General features: G+C 40.0%; 1 protein-coding gene across 2 annotated transcripts in view; it reads right to left on the bottom strand.

Annotated features, from left to right (window-relative positions):
- Positions 1-21,490, bottom strand: part of EPB41L3 (erythrocyte membrane protein band 4.1 like 3) — a 174,430-nt gene that overhangs the window by 135,409 nt on the left and 17,531 nt on the right. Inside the window, exon 1 of one of the 2 annotated variants that reach the window (XM_045849660.1) lies at positions 6,904-7,016. The exons of the other annotated variant lie outside the window; for it this stretch is intronic. The gene's annotated coding sequence lies outside the window, so the exon portion shown is untranslated. Of the gene's footprint in view, positions 1-6,903; positions 7,017-21,490 lie in introns of those variants that run through there. 2 annotated transcript variants of the gene reach the window in all.

Raw genomic sequence — 21,490 nt, 5'->3', positions numbered from 1 at the left:
AGTACGTTACACACTCAGAAAGGTAGTTTAAAAAGGATATTTGCCAAAAGTATTAATAGTAACTATCTCTAGATAATAAGATTTCTTTTTTTCAGTATTGTTAGAATATATTATAGAGCAGGCATTCACTATTTTTAATATCTGAAATAACAAAGATGTTTTAATTGGAAGAATAAATAGGATTGAAAATCTCTCCACCTTCCATATATCTCAACCTATGCCAAACAGTCCCAAAGTAATATGTAATCTTCAACTAAATATGACCACAAAAATATATGTGTAAGTTGCCAAATATCAATCACTGAGAGGAAAAATCATTCATCCACTTTCTGAAAATTATTGGATTAATCCATTAACAAAAACCACCTGTCTCCAGGCTACTATTCTTCCAATTCGTCCTACCTTCTCGACAGATACATATTATTCTTCTGGACTCAACTACTTTCAATGGCTCCCTACTACTGAGGAAAGTCCAAAATATCCCTTCATCGCACATACAATACAAAGCCCTTCCACAATCAGGCCCCACATTCCCTCCTTAGACTCCCCTCCTGCTACTCCCTATGATTAAGATTATATTCCAATTTAGTGCAGGTCAACCAAAGGGTCACTAGTTGAATATCCAGTTAGGGCACATGCCTGGGTTGCAGGCCAGGTCCCCAGTGGGGGTGACCTGAGAGGCAACCACACATTGATGTTTCTCTACCTCTCTTTCTCCCTCCTTTCCCCTCTCTCTAAAAATAAATAAATTAATTAATTAATTAATTAATTAATTCCAGCCAAATTTAGGCCTCTTGACTTATGGAATGTCTTCTCAATGACTCATCTCCATCAAAGTCCAACCATCTTCAAAGGACCACAATGGAAAAGTCAAAATGGAAAAATGAAGATTGCTTAATAGATTTTTTCCTATTGAGGGATGCGCATAAGAAATATAATAATACATGGACTGGGCCATGTAAATAAACACTGAACACTATAAAGCATTTCTGAAAAATTTTCATAGCCAAGTGAGAAAATCTATTTCACAAAATTCATGAAATCAGTAATTGCAAGTGATAATATGCTATGTAGTACTCTGCCAATTAAGTTATGGCTTTTAACTTAGAGGTATTATTTTCTAGTTCTTTAAAGAACTCTCTTATATTTATTCAGGTTTATTCTTTTAGATACATTTATGCATATGTAAAGAAAACTGAACAAAATGAATTAGCCAAGATAATACTAAAAATTCTTCATAAGGTCCAAATCTAACTCTTGAACTGCATACTGACTCAGTTACAGCTGCTTTTGTACAATACCATCTTCTATGTTGCTTCATTGATAATGCACTATTTCTGATGAGTGCTCCATCACTGTCCCCAAGATTTTCTTCCAATTAGCTGACACCTAATTCTCCACTTTTTGATGCACGCTCCCAATCAATAAAGTTGCTGGCGTTCTCTCTGCTACATGGCTGAAAGTAATTGTAACACATATCCCAATTTTAGACATGTCAAAATGTGAAAAAAAGTTTGTTTTAGGAATAATGAAAGTTCTTAAAATAACTTTTAAAACACACCATAAAAACCCTGTTGAGAATGTAAACACTATGCAAACACTATATACAGGGTCAGGCAGAAGTAGTGTCTGCTTGAGTGCAGTTGGTAGGATAATATGAGTGTAAAAATTTATAGCTTTAAACATTTCACCTAAAATGTCATATGGTGTGCCTGTGTGTGATATTGTTATGTTATAAAATTACATGCTTATGATTTTGTAATAAAAGGGGCGTTAATTGTGCCATACCCTATATATCTCCAAAGACAAGAAATCTACAACAAAACATTTTTCCCTTTTGAGTTCAACATCAGGATCAATATCATCGTCTAGTCCTAACTCATTTTCAGCTTTTGTCACACTCCAGTCTGATCCCCCCTCCTCTTCTGAGTAGTCCCTCTGCACTGACATCCCCCATGACAGCAATTATTGTCCAACTGGCAGGGGAGGAAGCAGGTGGCCTGCAGATCTCCCTTCACAAAGCCATTCTTTCTTTCTCTTGGTACCTGCAGCATCCCCTTCTCTGATTTGGTAAAACCTGCACAACCTACCTAATTTGAGCTAGGGACAGAGTAGCAAGCTTGTAATGAAGAGGGTGGTATCATTAAAAATAATGGCTACATACATGAGTCCAGTACTTCTCATTCTTCAATAAAGCAGCAATGCTTTTAAACCCTTTTCAAATTTTTTTTTTGTAGTGAAGGGTAAGTGACTTAGAGGCCTCATTTTTTATTCAATTCCTTAAATATTTACTCAGTGCTGTGTTTAGACCTGCACATGGTTTGGGGATGAAACTCCAAGAGAAGTAAAAGTAAGTTCCTACTCACATCAAGCAATCACTCAAAGTAACTGGAGAGAAAAACAAACACATGAGGCAGTTTAAATAGCATGTTTGTTTTCTAGATCCAATGCAGACCTTTCTGTTCTTTCTCTTTTTTTAAGTTTGTAAGAAAGGGCTATAAGAACAATGTATCAAAATGTCAGCAATCTAAAAATTAAGTTGTCAGCTTTTTCTCTGTGCTGCAAATTACAAAATAATTGGGGGCTTGGTGCTAATAGAAGCTTACGATTCTAAAGTGTGCAATTTAAGCAATCATGGCAAGGTCTAAAAATGCAGTACCAAAGAAGACATTTCAACCAAGCGTTCCGCAGTTCTGGTACCTAATTTCAACTTCTCTTTTCGTGCCTTTTTTTTTTTTTTTTTGACTTTCCCTTTGGTTTGGAAATGTATTCTGGAATAGCTACACAATTAAATAAGAACTGCAAGAGCTCCCATACATAAAACACATGAAAAAAATGATAGTCATCTTACCAAGGAGATGTAGCAAACTCAGTGGAAGCTTCAGCTATTCTGTGGTTATTCCCTTATTTGTGTTCACATCACAATAAATTCAGAAATCAATTATGTTTATAAAATGTACTTTGTAGTTTCAGAATTTCAGACTTTCTCTTATAATTTATTCATACTAATTTGGATGAAAACTGTGATGATCTTGCACTAGAATTCTAGGGTAGGATTAAAATGCTAAATTGTAAAATATTTTGCAAATAAAACAAAAACTTAAATAGAAATCAATTACCCCCAATCACTGCAGGTATCTTCTAAACTTATAAATGTTGCTTTTTCTATTTTTCCTAATTACCAATTACAATCACATCCCTTAAAAATAAATCAGAAAGAACACTGCCTACACAGAAGATAAACTATCATTATAGGCACCAAATACTTTTAAAAGACAACACCAATAATCTAAACCAAGAATATAGCAAGAATGCTATTTTGTGAAAATATATCGAGTCTATGCATAAAATAATACAGACTCATTATTCCTGTTTTCAAGAAAGTTTTTAAATGGCCCTTTTAAAAAATTACCATAGTTTCCTCAATAAAAGGAATATTCAATGATTTCTACTATTGCACCAAACAAACAAAAAAACCCCAACCACCACACTTTCCATTCATTCATGCTTGCCTTCCAGTTCTCCAAACAATACCTTATGGCTCGGTTCAATTTGAGAAAGGACAGTCTCATTCATTTATCAGGCGAAGTTAAAACCAGCAAGATGCTTTAGACCATCTGGTTTGGCCTGCCCCACCCTTGTTTCCTTTGAGCCACAGTGATGTCACAACACTGGGCAGGGCAATGACTTCACTGCTCCAGTGCTTTCTTGCGAGCACATAATTCTTTGCAGCCAAGGCAAATCAAATGACAGCAGAACCCTCTGGGAGCATCTGATGAATTCCCAACAAAATAACAGCTAGATAGCCTTCTGAAAGGAATAGATGCAGCAATTGCACCATTAAAGATCTCTCTAAATGAAGTGGTGCTAAAGATAAATTGACTCATAGTTTTTAATAGCAAGCCTAAAATTTCTATAGTAAGTCAAAATAAAGCTGACATTCAGAGGAAAACTGTGGTTGGATACTTGGAAGAGACTATAGAAACTAAAGATGACCTGAGCAGTAGAGTACTTATGAAACCTCTCTCTTCATTACAGTCAAATTCTCATGGAAAAGAAACATTTATTTTTCAGTCCATTCTTAAGAGTTCTGTTCTACTGGAGAGGATATGAATTCTAATTTGTGCATTTTACGACATTTTTAAAGCACTAACCTAAAAGATGAACATTTATTTTACCGCATGTAAGAAAGCCCTGGCTGGTGTGGCTCAGCTGGTTCAAGTGTCATCCCAGGCACCAAAAGATCTCGGGTTCCAATCAGGGCGCATACCTAGGTGTTGGGTTCCATCACTGGGCACAGCTCAGAGATATCGTCCACATTCCCCCCTCTCTGTCCCTCCCTTCCCCTCTCCCTAAAATCAATAAGCATGTCCTAGGAGGAAAATTTTTATTAAATTAGGAAAAAAAACGTAAGAAAAATCTCTTGGACAGCATGTTCCAGCATACTTAATCCAACATACAGTAAATCTAGACAGATTCCCAAAATAACGACATTATCATATCTCTCAATGCATGAAGGGACCACCTCTCTTCTACCTGGGTGGTCCCTTAATGCAGTTGACCATTTGATTTTGAAAAACCAATGTACATACAAAATAGCATATAATGAAGTAAAAAATATCCCTGATCTCCTATTGCAACTCAATTCAAAGCTGGTCAAAGTCCAAGCACTGTACAAGAGTTGACAAAAACAGCTTTTAACCTAGATTGCTTTTATACAGCAAAAAATCACTTAAAAATTAAAGAAAAATATTTCAGAGACACTGACCTTTGACCTGTATCTTCCCAAACCTTTGCCTAAAAGGGATTTATGAATTAAGTCAAGTGGTTACTCTTCTTGTACTGATACATCATTCACAAAACATGTTCTATTTTGAAAAAACAATATATACATATGTATATGTGTATATATATATATATATATATATTTGCCTGAAGTGTACTGGCTAAACTTTATGCAGTAACTTGTGCATCTTACATTTTCTTTTTCTAAACCATCAGAAAATGATAATGCAAATTATTGTGCTATTAATATTCTATTTTATTTTTATCAATGCCTTCTGAATTTATAATTTATTTCTTCTCAGTAACTTTGTAACTCCAACCAGTTTTGAAAGTTTGATAACAAAATTAACATGCATCTTAAAAAAAACCTTGTCTGAGCCAAGATATAAATCACCTCCCATTCCCCAGAGTTCATTCTAGCTTGATGTGTTCCCTTTTCTTAATAATGCTTTTCTGTCTAATTCGCAGTAATTGACACTATGTCCAGGGCTCTCAAATATATGTAGAGTTTTATCTTTTTAGCTTCCCTGAGACTTTAAAAACCAGTGTAAAGTTCAAAAAGTACATTTTTAACATTTGGCGTGATGACTCTTCCACTTAGGGAAATTAATGCTAGCAAGAAAAACTCCACCACACCTGGTCACGTCAGAGAGCCTAAAAATGGGCCTCAGAAAGGACAAGCAGGAGGTCTGCAAAAGTAATTCCACAAGACCAATGTAAAAAAAAAAAAAAAAAAGCTGAAACACCAACTTAAGCACGTAATGGAAGCACTGCATTAGCAGGACTGCCTGGCCCTCTCAGGATTTCTCAGCTCAGCCTCCAGGAGTAATTAATAACACATGTTTTCTTTATCATTCTATTCGTTCTGCAACAATCTCTTCCCAACTTCAATCCGGGACCGCCAACTGGAGGAGAAAACACTAGAAAACTTTGTGTCTGTAAATATAAAAACCCCAAAGAAAAGAACGCTCCCACTGCAAAGGACCACAGTTAGAATTTACTAGGTAACCACACCCACCGCATTGCAGAAGCCATGAACTTGGGGGCGGGGGGGGGGGAGGATGGAGAAGGGAAAGGGAGACGGGGGAGGGGAAGAAGTAGGGCGAGATTAGAGGGGGAATCCGAGAAAGCAAGCCGGGCGGCAGGAGCCAGGAAACCCCCTCCTGGAATTGGCTGAGACCACGACTCCTGCGGACTGAAGCCCGGGCCTCCCTGCCCCCACCCGCCGCAGAGTCGCTCTCCCAGACAGCACCACCGGCAGCTCGCAGTCCCGCGGGCGCCAGGTGAGCCCAGCTGCTCCCGGCGCCTCAGCCTCACGGCGCGGGGTTGGGGGAGGGGGAAAGGGGAGCGAAGGCCAGGGCCAGGTAGACCCGCAGGTGCCCGGGTTCAGTCTTCAGGACTCTCCCTCCTCCTCGGCCGCCGGGCTGCAGCCTTCGCCGCCGTCTGAGGTGCGCTGCCCCAGTTTGGGGAAAGAGACAAGTTACATAAAAGCTGCCGCCCGCTCCCGAGCGGGGATGCTTTGTGCGGAGCGCACCTTACCCCCGCGCCAGACACTCGGGACGGGCCCGCAGCCACACGGCGCTGGGGGCCCCTCCAGCCAGCCCCCCGCCCCAGGCGGCGCCTCCGTGTCGTAGCCCTCCAGTCCCCCGCCCTCGCTGCGCAGTCTGCCCGGCCCTCGCCCCCACCCCAAGGGGTAACTTAAAACATGGCGCCCCGAACGGGGGATTTAGGCAAATTGACCGAGAAACGACGCGAGGATCTAGTCGCCCTTTTCAGCGAGGGCTCCCGGAGAGAGCCCCCCTCGGCCGGAGGCCAGCGCTCCGGCTCCGTGAGCCGGCCCAGCAACTGCTGCAGCGCGGCGGCGGGCGGAGCGGGTGTGTTCCCGGGCGCGAGGCTCGGCGCAGGACCTCGGCCCGGGGAGGGTCCCAGCGGTCAGGCGGGGTCCCTTTCGGGCCTGGCGGGATCTGGTCTCCCCTGACTCGGGCAGCCCAGCGGCCCGGGGCCACGCGTCAGAGGCACAGCCACGCGCGCCTCGACCCCGGCCTCTGGCTTATCCTCCGCACCTCGCAAACGGGAGACCCCCTCGGATCCCCCCTCTCTGGCAGGCAGAAAAGTTACCTCGGCTGGGCTGGGAGCCCGGGCGCGCGGCTGCGTGGGGACGGGCTCGGCGCACGTCCTCCAGGCTGTGCGCAGGAGGCGCGGGCGTGGGGAGGAAGCCGCAGACGCGGGCTGCTCGCCGCGGCTCCCCACCCCCCTTTGCAGGAGACTCAGAGGCTCAGCGGAGCTGCGGTGGCGGGGGCACACGCCCAGAGACAGCGCAGAGAAAGCTAGCCTCGTCCTGACTCCGACTCCGGGTGCGGGGGAGGGGGCCACCGCTGTACTTTAGGACTGTTACGTGGTAGCAACCTTCTCTATCCTGGCGTAGGGGTCAGGCTGTAGACAACGCCTGGATACAGTTGGTAATAGCGGTTAGCTTTTGGATGCCCAGTTAGATTACTGCCGGGCCCTCTATCCCCTTCTCAGCCCACCCAGACAACCCCTTTAAGAGTGTGGGGGGAGTGTTCCTGACCTTCAGGTGAGTTATTTATTGGCTTAGGGAATGCAGTTATTTTTTTTTCTTTGTGAAAGTAAAAAGAAATTCAGATAATTGGCACCTTGCATACGTGGGCGCTCAAGAAATAGTAAGCTAATACAGAAGACCTAAAGGTGAGGGAAGAGGGTTTTGTTTTTCAGTAGCCTCCTGCTCCCAAAAATTTCCCCCTCCCTACCCTAAATATTCACAGTTAAGGTGGTCTCCTGAGCTTCCCAGACTAACAGGAAATCATTGCTGATAAAGCTTTACGCTCTGATGAAGAGGAGGGGGCTTACACTCTGATTTGCGTACAATAAATTATTCCTGGTCATCCCACATCGAAGTTCTAACCAAGTAACCCAGGCATGTTTAATGTTTAAGGCCTTCTCCATATACTCCTAGTCACTTTTCCGGGAGCTGGCCGACTCATTTAGGGAGGGAAAATAGACTCACAAAAATACTGCATTTACTGTTGGGTGTCAACGATGTGATGCAGAGATGAGCGGGTCTGATCCGCCCCTGAGACTTGGCCTGTGTTTCTAGGACAGGGAAAACAGCAATAGAAAAAGGGAGGAAGCATTTTACACACTATATAGGAGAGAAGACTGGAAAAATTAGGGTTACTTTGTTGCTATGGAGTTTATGGACCTGTATTCTGTGGATGTGCCCATTTTGGGAAAATTTTTAGCAAGAAAATTTGACTTATGTTATTGGAAAACTAGTCTGTTGTCACAGCAAAGACTAGAATGGATGAGCAAATACCAGGAGCTGATAGGAAGTGACTATCACATTGTTCCAAGTAACAGAGGTAACAAGAGCCTGAACTGCCTTTAAAGTGACAGGTAAAAATGATAGTTCAAATACTGGATGATATATTTGGGGATCACCTGTATTAACTTCCTCTCAAGACCACATCAGTGTTAGAGGCATATATGCATATACATATATTGCCTTGATATGTAGGCAAAATACATATATTGTACTTATATAGCTGCCAGTGTGGCATGTAAGACCTTTGAATGAAGACTGTATTAATTTTCTTTCGTGTGTACACTAAAGTGCCTCCTTTAAAAATGGACTTGAACAAATTGTATTGTTTACAACAGATGTTAAGTTGGCATTATTTGACACACAGATGGTTTCATATTTTCATTCATTTTATTATTTTTGCTATTTTTTTTAGAGCAAACTGTTTTGTCCCTAATTCATGAATCTTAATCTTTCTTGTGATAGAGAAAGTTAGCAATGGCATACGGATATCTGTTTTCTTTGGAGAAAATGTTAGAGTCCTAAATATTATTTTTTAAAAGTTTGAAGTCCCTAACTAATTATCCTAATATTCCATTAGTTCATAATTTGAAGTAAAAACACACTGCGTCCTAGTTTAATAGTAAATCTTGGAAGCAATTACTGTGAAACACTTTGGGCTTGACCAGCACTGTCTACTATTTTTGTTTGCTTGTTTGTTTTTCCCAGCACAGATACGGAGAAAAAGAAATGTCAGACAAACTCAAGAGTAGCACATAGCTCTGTCAGTCAGCAGCTCACTTGCATCTCTGTAATAAAATTCCCTCCACCTTGTTAATGTCATGCAGGAGCCCTCTAGGTCATCTTTGTCTCCCCACAGTGCCTCATTGGGTGCATTGCAAGCCAAGCACTGAACATTTTAATGAATGGATATCAAATAAAGAACTAAGTTTAATGAACTAAGGTTTCACTTTACTTTGATGGTTCAGTTTCTCATGTATAAAGTAAGTTACTATTTCCAAAGTCCTTTATGCTTTAAAAATACTAGGGTTCCATTCTGCACAGCAAAAGAAACCATCAATGAAGCAAAAAGGCAACCAACTGTAAGGGAGAAGATATTTGCAAACATCTGGATGGATAATACCTCCAATAGGAGCTAATATCCAAAATATATAAAGAACTCATACAACTCAACAACAAAAATAATTCAATTTAAAAATAGGCAGAGGGTCTGAACAGACACTTTTCCCAAGAAGACATGAAATTGGCCAACACATACATGAAATGACACTCAACTTCACCATTAGGGAACTGCAAATCAAACCTGCAAAAAGATCCCACCTCACACCTGTTACAATTACTATTATCAATTTTAAAAAGTGTTGACGAGTATGTGCAGAAAAAGGAACGCTTATGTACCGCTGGTGGGAATGTAAACTGGTACAGCCACCATGAAACAGTATGGAATTTTCTCAGAAAAACTAATAAAGCTACCATGTGACCCAGCAATCCCTCTTCTGGGTATTTATCTGAAATATTTGAAAATATTTATTTGTAAATATATATATATATGTGTGTGTGTGTGTGTCCATGTTCATTGCAGCATTATTCACTGGAGCCAAGCTATGGAAATAACCTAAGTACCCTTCAATGAATGATTAACAAAGAAGATATGATACATATATACAATGGAATACTAAATCAGCCATAAGAAATACTCTCATTTGTGACAACATGGATGGGTCTTGAGAGTATCATGCTAAGTAAAATAAGATGGAAAGGGACAAGAACCATATGATTTCACTCATGTGGGATATACAAGGGCAGACCAAAAATGGAATTTATTTATAAAAATTTGTGTATTTATTCTTACATGTTTAAACTTCAGCCATCTTCAAAGTACTCTCCATTTAATGCAATACACATGTCAAGACATTTTTTCCACTGGTCAAAACAGTTTTTGAACTTATCGATTTTGATGCCTTTTAGTGCTTCTGCCACTTTTTGTTTCACCTCTTCCACATGGACAAAATTTTTTCCTTTGATGACTTTTTTCACCCAGGGGAAAAAACAAATAAAACAAAAGTCACTCAGGGCAAGATCGTGTGAATAGAGAGGGTGCGGCATGGGGGTAATGCAGTTTTTGGACAAAAACTGCTCAGCACTCAGCGAGATGTGGGCAGGTGCATCTGTAAATCACCCATCATGACATGGGCAAACACAATGAAAGAGTCTTAAAAAAAAAATTCACTGAAGTCCAGTGCAGCCTCTCACAACAATGGAGCTGTTACACTGATACAGATGGGTTCTAGAACACTCACCTAGTGGGGGAAGCCGGTACTACAAGGAGACTGCCCTCCAGAAGATAATTCTGATTTTTTTAAGTCCCCCCTCATGAGATAGAAAACAACAAATGAACAAACAATATAAATAAAATCAGAGAGAGAGAACAGTATGGTGGTTTCCAGAGGGGAAATGGAATTGGGGGAGAATGAAGAGGGTAAAGGTGCTCAAATATATGGTGGTGGAACAAGACTAAACTTGGCGTGGTGGATACACAATGCAATATACAGATGATGTTATTATAGAATGGTACACTTGAAACATATATAATGTTATCAATCAATGTCATGTCAATAAATGTAATAAGAAATACTAGGGTTCCATAAAACAAAAAAGTATTACTACCTCTTAATACCAGCTGAGTAAAAGCAATAATGAAAAACCTATTTACTCATTCAGAAATAAAATGATGAGCTCTTCCACATGGAAAAGAGAAGGAAAGTAACAAAGTCAAAGCGGCATGATGATGCTATTACAGTTGGATTTGCTTTCCTTCACAAAAGACTAACTTTTCCCTGTATCCCCCTCACTTCCAAAAATAAAGCCACTGTCCCCCCACAGCATTCATTCTCCTTATCCGTATATAACCCCCCTGGTGCTTTTCCAAAAGGTTACAGGAAAGTAGCTCTTGTGTCCAGGGAAGGCCTTTCACATAGTACCAGAGTTAATGCAGAATTGGCATGAGAACTCAGCTTTCTAGTTTAATATGTCCACAGGCAAACAATGAAATAATTCATGAAACATGGGAAAATACTCCATGACTGCAACTATTCTCAAGATGCCCATTCTAATCTCTTCCACCATCTAAGGCTTACTTTACAACACTAATCTTATTTCTTGATTTCTTGAAACTGTTCTACTGTATGTAGTATACATCACTGAAGACCACCAAGTCGTGCAGAATTCTAGCCATGGCACAGAGAAAAGGAGCCCAGCTACTTTCAGGTAAGAGATGTGTGTAACTTCACTCCAGGCATGGAGACAGAATTCCCTGTGAACCTCATTCCAACCACAAGAGCTAATAGTATACATACTCATTGATACCCACTGATACTCTGCTACCTGAAGAGCAATAATAACTCCAACCTGATAGCCAAGGCAAGGGCAGAATTTTCAGGTTGTATTACAGTTTTTGTCAGCTCCATTGACAAGACCCCCCCCCCCCAAAAAAGATGGATAATCTGTCCTTTGGAACTTTGCCGTGGGAGCTTGACCAAACCCTACAAACACCGTTCTAATGAGGCATGCGACACCGGTTTTTCCTTTCTGACAATCTCAGACCACCTTTACCTACAGAATTGTGATATTTAAAAATATCTCCATATTCTTTAGTCCACTAAGTTAACTGTGTTTCAACCTAGGCTGCCTTAGTAAAATGTCAATGACACTTGCAGTAACTAGCTAAGGCTTACTGTATGCACAGTACAATGCTGGGCACCTGAATTGCATATCAAGTCCTTGAAATGAGGACACAGTGTTCAGCCACAGTGTTACCAGGGACCATAAATAAGAGAAATGCAGGGGTGAATACATAATTCAAAAGCAACAAGTGAAATAAAAATTCATTTAAGGGTTTCTAAGTTCTAAGAATAGTACCAACTCTACAGCTCATTAAGACTTCCAGATGTTCTCTTTATTCCTGGTTCCTATATATCATTTCAGGCATCTATATACATGTAGAGCACAGATGCAAAATGAAAATTAGAAAATACCAATAGACACAATTGCAGCACAAAATGTACAAAAATATGTACATCTGAGAGGGAGCAAGTTTAAATATGTTAACATTTTAAAAAATAATTCCTAGTCATCAAAATTTTATTATTTGTCTCCTTTCTTTGTACTATTATAAAAATATTAGTAATTAAGGCAGGATCAATACATATTATATAAATTTCATTGTATTAAAATATACTCATAAAATGATTTTGTTTTCTCCATTTCTAGTAAAGTTTAGAAGTAAATCTCAGCATTTTTAAATAGAAAAGTGCTAATAAAATTTTAAGGTTTATTCTAATCCTCAGATCTTTATAAAATTTAAGTGCTGGATAATTCTATTCTCCCATTAAGTAAAAATAAAAACCCATTAAGGATATTTATATTTGAGCATTTTGTATATAGTGGCAAAATAAAAGAAAGTTGGTAATCTTAATATTACTAAATGCAACTCCCAAATACTTCACTCTCTGAGACCACATTGATATCCCGAACAGACGATCAGTACTGGTTTATGCCAAGACACATAACATTTTAATTAGTTTTCCCCCAAAAGACAAAAAATAAATGCCAGCAAGCCTCTCAGTCTCCTGTAAAATTATAAATCATCTTAACCAGCTATTATGCTTCCTTCTAACAGCAATCAACAATAATTAACTGAAGGAGAAAAATGGGTAATAAAGACACATTTGTGTTGTCTTGTTTCACTTTTTGACTCTGTCTCTAGGTTTATGTCCCCTCTTTAGGCAAACATGTCGCAGTTAACTTTATAAACTAAGAAATTTACAGCTACAACTACACCCAAAAAAGAATGTCATCTTTCTGCTGCTTGATTTGATCCTGTTTTCCAGCACTTTTTTCCCATTTCAATTGCCTAACTATGTGTATACTTTAACAGTGTGGGCATAATCTGAAAATGTGATTCTACACTAGTCCACAACTTCCCGAACATTCTTGGAATCAGTGAAAATGTTATCTAGAATATCTGTATCCCTTGAAATAAATCTGGTGTTTAGTAGATCAAACCCATTTTAAAGAAAGCATCTTCTATTGACTCTTTCCTTTTCAAGATGTTTATCAGGGACTTGTCAGAACATCCACGGTGGGCTTATTTGGGCTTATTTGCGGATGGTACAAATTTGAGAAGGACGCTGGAATTTCTCAGTTCAAGTTGTTCGTGAAGAGTTTACATTTTATATTTCCGTGCCAACAGTAATCTTGGAAAGCAATAAAAGTTTTCACACCATTTATATTAGAACCCCTTGTAGAGTTTGTTAACAGTGTAGGTTCTTGGGTCTAGCCCCAGAATAAGCAAATCAGAAGCTCCGGGGTGGAGTTCAGAAAGCAGGCACTTTTAAGTAGCTCCCCAGGGATTCAAAATCACATTCAATTATGAGAACCACTGATTTAGGTGACCACTGTACAACACTCATCACAAAGGTAACAGAGTTGGTGTATTATCCAGGTAGATGTGTAACAGAGGTTGAAACAGAGAAACGTGATAGGAGGACAGCCCCACTCGGCCATGGAAGGAGCCTACACGACAACAGTCCACACATGTTGTGCAAGGCTTGTGGCCTGGATCCTATCGTATGCATCAGTTTGCAAGAGCGGTTCATTAGCAATCAGTGCAGTAATAAATAACAATGAAGGATTGTTCCGTACCCAATTCCAACGATAATTGCATTAGATGCCCATTTATGGAAGATTGCAATAACACTACAATTCTGACCTTAATTTCCAAGTGCACAAAACATCTTTACAAAGTTGCCAAGGGATGTCTTATGAAAATGGAAAATGGAGAACTGATTGCTGGCAGTTTTGGTTAAGTTTCAGATTTGACTATCCCTAACTCAGCAAATACTTTACAGTGTTAATACTGTTTGGTATAACATCCATATGCTAACAGGAATCCCCTGCACTGATAAGTGAAAAACTAGTGAACCAAATTAAAGAAACTGACCAGAGGCTACATCTTTCTACCCTTAGGCACAATCTGAGCAATTTTGTTTCAGAAAAAGACAATATCCTTAATGCTATTAAATCAATACATTGCTAATTTTATAGGCCTTGTATTTTTATATCAATTTGTAAGATTATTTTGGTTTTATAGATGATGAAACCTATAGTGTGATATACTTAAATCTTGTTTTACATAAAGCTGTATCTATATCTACATATTTAAGTAAGAAAAATTAATTTCAAGACAACATGCTGGGGCATTGTAATTATCTTCTTTCCTTTAGAGGGGTGTTAAAGAATAAGATTTCAGCTCAGTCAAAGAAGACTGCCATTCTAATGTGGACCCAGGCTTTCTTATGAGCAGTGGGCTCTCCAGCTGGAATGTTCAAGGGGATAGATACCAGGTGACATCTGTCAGTAATATCCCAGAAGTGATCCCTCTATCAAGTAGGTACTTGGGCAACATCATATTTAAGGTCCCATCCAGCTCAGACCAAATTGTTTTCCAAGTTTTTTCCACCTAGGAACCAGGATTTGCCCAGAATTTTTCACTGTTGAGGTAGCAATTCAAATGTTCACTTCATTAAGATATACTGACTGTATGTTTCTTTATATTGTTATTGAATAGCCTGTCATTGGTGTGGTGCTTTTTCTCCCTAAGTCCGGAGATAGTTTCCACTACCTTTTCCCCTCCCGCAGGTCTCCTCTGATCCCTCAGTTCTAATCCACTTGTCCCGCCATTGCTCATCAGACCTTTTTGATCTCCGAGCCAGGTCTGACTGAGTTGCCTTAGGTGGAAGGGCATGATGTTGTTTGAGTCAAGGTATAAAGATTCTAAATGGGAGACCATTACACTCCTAAGTCTTTCTGAATTTTCCCCAGGTGTTCTGATGTCCACTCTGAAATTATTTCACTGTTTAACAAAACCAAGCAGGCCTACATTCACCACATTACACGCATGTTCATGAATGCCGTTATGGCTTAATGAACAGAGTTCTAGGTGATGTCTTCAAATTGTTTTGTGTCCTTGAGCAAATTTCAGCTTCTTTTCATATCAATATCCCCTGAAATACTCCTTCCATTTTCTGTTTTATTAGAATAGAGTGGTTGCTCTCACCATGCTGCATATTATAAGAATCACTTGGGGGTACTTTTAAAAATAGCAACTAAAGTTAATTATCATAGCTGGGTGATAGATATATGTGGACTTATGATTCTCTCTACTTTGTGTACATTGGAAATATTTCATAATAAAAATTTAAATTAAAAGATAATTTTAAAATACTGATGCTTGAGATCTACACCAAACCAACTGAGAACCTCTGGGGAATGAAACCTGGGCATTGGTATTTTTTAACATTCTCCAAGTGGTTTTTATGTGCAGGCATAGCTGAGAAATAGAAGGAATTAAAGAAAAAACCCTAAAGCACAATTAAATTGAATGTTAGGAACTTCTCAAAAGAAGGATGCCATAAAAATAAATATTAATAGCAACCACCTATTTACATCTTTAAACAATTGTCTGAAGTACTTGGTAGAAGCCACTGGATTAAGCATGAATGGACCGATTATCTCTATGAAACTAGTTGTTTTTTTAACACATTTGGCTTCCTTGGCAGTGCCTGCCATCAGATTTGTTGATATTCACACTCTTTAGGGGGAACCTATTACTGTAGCTGGCTGTCTATTTCATTGTAATGTGTCAATAAAATGCTGGCATATTTAACAACAGGCATAAAGAACTCATAACACACTAAATATCATGACTAGAATTTCAACAACTCTTCAAACACTCCAAAGAAAAAATATGTCATGCATGGTTTTGGCCCAAGTTCCTGTGTGATACAGAGAAAATGCACTTGACCATTCATGATTATCTTAGGTGATGGATAACAGAAGTTTCTAGCATGTAATTAAAGGGGACAAATAGGAATTGCATCTAAATAAATATAATCCCAATGTTTTATGAATTGGAGCTAGTGATTTTTTTGCCCAGACATGTTCAGGCATTGGGATTCTACATCATGGTGTCCAGGGATCACTATATTTACAAAGAACCAAATTTGTTGAATATTTACCTTGTGCAAAGAATGGTTTTATGAGCTATCATCCCAGAGATAGATTCTGTCATTACCCCTATTTTACAGAAGGGGTAAATAAGGCAGAAACAGACTCAACAATGTGTCCAAGGTCACACAGGTTTGACCAGTAAGTCCAGGATACAAACTTGGGTGGTCTGACTTCATAGCTACACCTGTAAGGTCTTTAAAAACTTGTCAAATATGTATATACATGTACATACACATATTGCTTAAATCTCATGAAATCACCAACATTCAATTGGTCTTCAACTTTCAAAAACAGTAATTCCACAGTACAATAATGCAGTGTAGTAACAAAACATTGAATTAACTATGAATGCAGAGAAGAACTGAGTTAAGTGAACTCAGAACTGAGTTAAGTGTTGAGTGTTGCTACTACCATTGACATATTAGAGAACAGTAAAAGTCCTCTGAAAAGTCTCTATTTACTAATACAGAAAGCATCTGCAGTTTTTTCATCATCTAAGAAGCTACTAGAGAACTTAAGGCAAGTGTCAATAAAATTTTAGTAATTATTAACTTTCATTTAACACCTACTAGATGCCACACACTATTTTAAGTGTTTCCTATGTATATTATCTCATTTCCTCCCCCATAGTTCTATGAGGCAGGAATTCTTATGATCTACATTTTACAGATGGTAAAACTGAGCCTACTCATGAGCTAAGTACCTTGTCCCTGGTCACACGTTTGTGATGTAATGGGACGAGGCAATTTGATTCTGGAAACTGCTATTAACCACAATGCTAAGTTGTTCCTACAGAATTCCATATGTCCAGTTGAATTTCCTCTACAGAAAAATGAATATATTTTTTTAAAAAAGCTACTATAAATGGAACCTGTGTATTTATTTTACTAAGAAGAGTATTCTACTACTATTTAAAGTTTGAGAACAGTTCAAAGGAGAATGCTGTAATCCATTCATAAATCCTAGTGGCTCTACCTTCAAAACGTATCCAGGATCCAACCACTTCTCACCACATCCACCACTCACACTTCCTACAAGCTATCATCATCCCTTCCGCTGGGTTCCTGCAAGAGCCTCATCACATTTTTCTCTCCTGCCATCCTAGGACCTTTGATTCCTTCTCCAAACAAAAGATATTGTTGTGGTCCTTATAAAAATAAGCCAGATCACATCACTCATATTCACAACCTCCAAAGGCCCTCGGATGTGCATCTTAGCCCTCATCCTTCCCAACCCCACCGATCTGATCACACCTACAGCCGCACTCCATCCCTGGCAGGTTCTCAGACAAGCCAGGCATCTCCCGCCTTCCTTCTCTTTCCAATGTGCCCTCACTTCCTTCAAGACTACTCTCACGGTCCCACTCACAGAGGCCTACCCTGATAACTTTATTAAAGATTGTGACTGGGCTACCCAGCATGCCTACCCTTCCTCACACTCTACTTTTTAAAAAAATTATCACCTAACATACCCATCACTTCCTTGTGTATTGTGTGTTTCCCACCATTCTTGATGTAAGCGACACAGAGGCAGGGGTTCTGGGCTCCTATTGACTGGCTGTCCCAGCCACCTGGAACAGTGCCTGGCATGGGGAAGGCATTTAATACGTGTTTATTGAATGAGAGAATAAAGAAAGCAGCAGGGACTATAAAATATGAGACTGGGGAGAAGGATGAACAGAGGGATAGAAAGTACAGAACTGAAGAGCCAGGTTGCCCAAGATTGAGATTAGACACCAGAAGGAAGAGATTCCAAAGAACTATAAGAAAAAACAGTGGGTGTGTGATTTTTTAAAAAGTGTGCATGGTTTTATGCAATATACCTCCAGTTCCACTGCTGGAACTAACTGATTTGGGTGAAATCTCCCAACCGACCACACTAAAGGGCTCCCTAGCCTCACCCTGAATGACCACAGATGACACCAACAGGGTATATCTCCCCAGTACGTCCTCAGAGATGAAAGGAAAGAATGGTAAAACCACCCATTTCAAGTGCCACTGGGTCATTTTTAATATCAGGGTGGACTTAACAAGCACTTGTCTTCTCAGGACAAAAAAAAATGTGACAGGATCCAAGTAGAATTCTCTTTACGCATCTGCACAAACAATGTAAATGATTTCTGCAATGGAAAATGTCAGGTCAACTGATGCAGAAGTGTCCAGGCTAATATTATTTTTCATATCAATGGTTGCCATGGTGACATTTATAAAGATTTAGCAATGACCACGCAGTGAATGCTTTTAAGAGACTGTTGTAGGCAGGAAAAGAAGTTGCATTCTACCCTCTGTCTTCAAAAATCACGCTCATCCCACTTGCTCCCATTAAGTGCCTCACTTCTTTGATTGCACTTGGCATGCCCATGAAAGATGAGTTTTAGATTCTATCATTTTAGGCTTGAAGCCTGTACTGTGTTTTTCCATTTGGTCTGCATTAAGGCTTTATTCAGTGATTCACAGTGCCTTTTCAAAGGCCGCCAGGTCATTCCTTCATTTGCCAGAAGTGTCTCTTAATCCTAGTCTCTTCCTCCACCAGGGCACCCAAGTTCTAAGGCTTCCCACCCCCTAGTTACCCTCTGGAAGGGGTTTCTATGTGGATTTCCATTGCCAACTTTATGCAACAGCCACATTTAAATACATTTTAGCAGAGTATCTTAACCACTCCCTTCACGCCCCTCCACTGGATTGTAATCTCTGAAAGGAAGCAGGTATCTCACTCATGTTTGTATTTTCCAGAATGAGTAGCATAACACATTAACCCGGGGAGTGGGGGAGGTTAAACCCTGAAAACATTTCTAGCATTAGGTCCTAGAGAGCTTAATGAATGATACCACTAATTCCCAGTCATGCAAATTAGAAATCCTAATGTCTTCTTGCCACCTTACTCTCCCTCATCCCAGGCCTTTGCATTTTACTTTAAACTCCTGGATCTGTCCACATCTCCCCCTCCCCACCGTCCATTCTGTAATTGTCTTTTCTTGGGTCTTTAATCCAGTCTTCCCAACATGAGTGAGCTCTCACAGGCAGAAGGGTGATGCTATGACCCTCTGCTTAGAACATTCTGAGCCCAGTATTCTCAGGGTGTGGACGACACCCTCTAACACAGCCTTAATGCCCCGAGTTCTCTCTGGGCTCCTGAACCATGCCCCCTTCTTCCATCTCATCACAGTGGCTACCTAATTGGCCTTTTTATCAAGTTCCCTACCTTGGGTCAGATATCCTCACTGACGGCTCTGGAAGTGCCAGTCCCTCCACTTTCCAGCATTGCAGCTACGCATTGCATGCGTGATTATTTGATGAACCGCAAGTCCCAGTGGAGGACTAGGGTTGCTTCTGATCACCACTGTGTCCATAGCTAGCATGCCATCTGACACATAGAAGGCACTCAGTGAACATTTATGATAAACAAATGTCCACAAACTGTCATTACTGGAAACAGTACAATTCATAATGATTAGATGTCTGCCTGCACAGTTGGTCTCGAGGGGCTTGTCACTTCTGCTGGCTACGAAGGAAAAGCAAACACAGACTCCAAAAGGCATTTTGGATCTTGGACACTTAAGTAAGGTTCACAGTGAGCACTCAAACAGGACTGAGGAGAAACCAAAACATGCCATTTTCCCTAGGAGTGTGGCTAGAATAAGAACGTTTGGCACCTGAAATGCTGTCACTACAGGAGGGAGAGTGATACAAGGTTCCTCAGCCACAGCATCGGCCTCTGACTTCAGTACTGATTCACATGTGCTCAGTGGTTCCTCCTGCTAGAGAAATTAAAGAGCAGAAAAGCAAAAGACATTTGTGTGGCAATCAGGGGTGGGTGGAGGGAAAGCCAGGCAGACAATGAGTCTCCATCCCTGGCCCCCTGTGGTGGACAGAGTCAGCCCTCCGGCTCCTCCATGCCCAGTGCCCTTAACCTTAACTTGGCCCACGTTGCTTCATTCCTTTTTATCTGCTTTTTCATTTCTAAACTAAGTAACTAAATCTGCTTCAAGGACCATTGAGAGGATTTAGTGAAATAATTGAGGTAAAAGCACTTAGTGAGCTCTAAGTGTCACGCAGTATGTGTGTGTTGCAGTTATGACACAGTGGCTCACTCGCAATAATGCCACTTGGCCACTCTCCCTCAGTCAGTGCAGCCCAGAAATTCCCAATGCCTCCCTCCCTCCATCTCACTTAGGTGACCACCCAGATGCAGAAGCCCTGAAGGAGGAAGGCTCTAGACCCATGGTGTTGTTGAACTTATTTATAAATGCACTTCAAAGAGGAGCTGGGAAGAAGCATCCAGGAGCTCTTAAAAGCTACTCTACTGGTGCTGCTAATTTGGTTACATGCCTGATGGAAAGGAGGCAAGTGCAGGAATTCACATCTGCTAGGACATAACAGGCCTCATATTTTTAAATAAACACACAAGAACTCATACTATATTATCATGTCTGCTGGTCCTAATAATATTTTTTCCTCAGTCTTGCAGCCATTGCTGAAAGCATTTTAAGGCATTTATTTGAGAAATTCTCTCAAGAGCATATACCTCATTATTTGGAAATCACTTCAAAAACTGCAAAAACTCAGATGGATAGGGTTTTGTTTTGTTTTGTTTTTTGTTTGTTTTCTGGGGGAGACAAAATGATTTAGCACCAGGCTAATGAAGAAGGAGGTCAACAAGTGTAATAACCACTAGACATTAAAAAACAAAAACAAAAACCCTGAGGTTTTGACTATACACACATTCAACTGAATTCTTAGAATAGTTTAATGTGCTACTTTGGAAGAAAGTTCAAAAACTAGTTCCAAAAAGATTCTGAGCCACCAAACTGTCTCTACTCACAAAGAAAACTATCATTTATTGAGTGCTTACTATATGGGCCAGGCACTCTGTAAGAACTTTCATACACTCTATAAACTTCCCCTAAAGTTTATTATACCTGTTTTACAGATGAGTGGTTAGGTAACTGCCCAAGGGCAAAACAAAGTAAATAGTAGAATTGCACTTGTCTGCATAGAAGAATCACTCGACTATCTCCTCTAGAAGAAAACAGCTTTCCTTGGAGTGAATGTACTCTGATGATTTTTTAAAATTTGTAACATGTAGTAGTCAAGCTTTTTTTAATGCAAAAACAGGACATTCCAACAAATATCCAAGATTAATGGAATCTGAGGCCTGTTCATAATGGAACAGGGCTTTACAAATGTACAGAAACCCTAATGCCTAGGGGAGTCATGATGTGACCCTTTCAAATGGGAAGCGGAAATGAGCCTGATAAAAATCTGGAAATGGGTGACAGATAATGGCATTCATATC

This window comes from Phyllostomus hastatus, unplaced genomic scaffold (genome assembly GCF_019186645.2).
Source record: "Phyllostomus hastatus isolate PE091 unplaced genomic scaffold, TTU_PhHast_1.1 phas_contig_80, whole genome shotgun sequence".
NCBI lineage: Eukaryota > Metazoa > Chordata > Mammalia > Chiroptera > Phyllostomidae > Phyllostomus > Phyllostomus hastatus.
This window is presented reverse-complemented; position numbering and strand designations above follow the sequence as displayed.